This window comes from Pseudoliparis swirei, chromosome 18 (genome assembly GCF_029220125.1).
Source record: "Pseudoliparis swirei isolate HS2019 ecotype Mariana Trench chromosome 18, NWPU_hadal_v1, whole genome shotgun sequence".
NCBI lineage: Eukaryota > Metazoa > Chordata > Actinopteri > Perciformes > Liparidae > Pseudoliparis > Pseudoliparis swirei.
This window is the reverse complement of record NC_079405.1, coordinates 26,475,137-26,475,843: the sequence shown is the minus strand read 5'-3', so window position 1 is coordinate 26,475,843 and position 707 is coordinate 26,475,137. Positions and strand designations below refer to the sequence as shown.

General features: G+C 41.2%; 1 protein-coding gene across 1 annotated transcript in view; it reads left to right on the top strand.

Annotated features, from left to right (window-relative positions):
* The first annotated feature begins 606 nt into the window (after positions 1-606).
* mapkapk3 (MAPK activated protein kinase 3) overlaps positions 607-707 on the top strand; it is a 10,994-nt gene continuing 10,893 nt past the window's right edge. Inside the window, exon 1 of the mRNA XM_056437356.1 lies at positions 607-707. This exon is cut by the window's right edge and continues 607 nt beyond it. The gene's annotated coding sequence lies outside the window, so the exon portion shown is untranslated.

Genomic DNA, 707 nt, shown 5'->3' with positions numbered 1-707 from the left:
TGTGTGCTTTCTCTCAAACCGGTCGTTCCACCAACTGTGTGATTGGCGGTGGAACTCCACACAGATCACAGCCAGAGACACCGGATCAAACGGGGAATAAAACCCTCACCTGGACTATTATATTAAAAATTAAAAATTAAAGTTTTTATTTGGCATTTCCAGACACCTTGGAAATCTAGTGCAGGGTTCTCAGAGTCAACAGTTTAGAAATAACACTATAATAAGAAAGAAAAAAATACAAAATATAAAATAATACATTATACAGAAGGTGGTAATATGTACAGGAGTTTGTCCATTACACTAGAAATGAGCTCACTGGAACTCTCTGTGTAATAAACTGTGTTTTTGTGTGTAATATTTTGGGATTGTAATTATTATTTATTATCACAGGGCTCCTGTTTCAGTGTTTTCCCACATAGTATGTAAATGTTTCTCTCTAAATTCTCTCCGCCCAGCTTCATGTCCAGTGCTCACTGAACTCAATATACGTGCTGCTCCTTTAAGGCTTCCACACACATGAAGGGAAATGTGACTGAGCTGTGGGAGGGTGGTGCTTACACACACGGTGTGACAGTGAACCGGCCATGTGAACACACACCAAAGCACTCCAGATCACCGGGAAGCTGAGGTCAGCAGAATCGAGAGGAGATCCTCACACCGCGAGACTTCTCTACTGGAATCTAATTCGTGTGACATTCATATCTCAC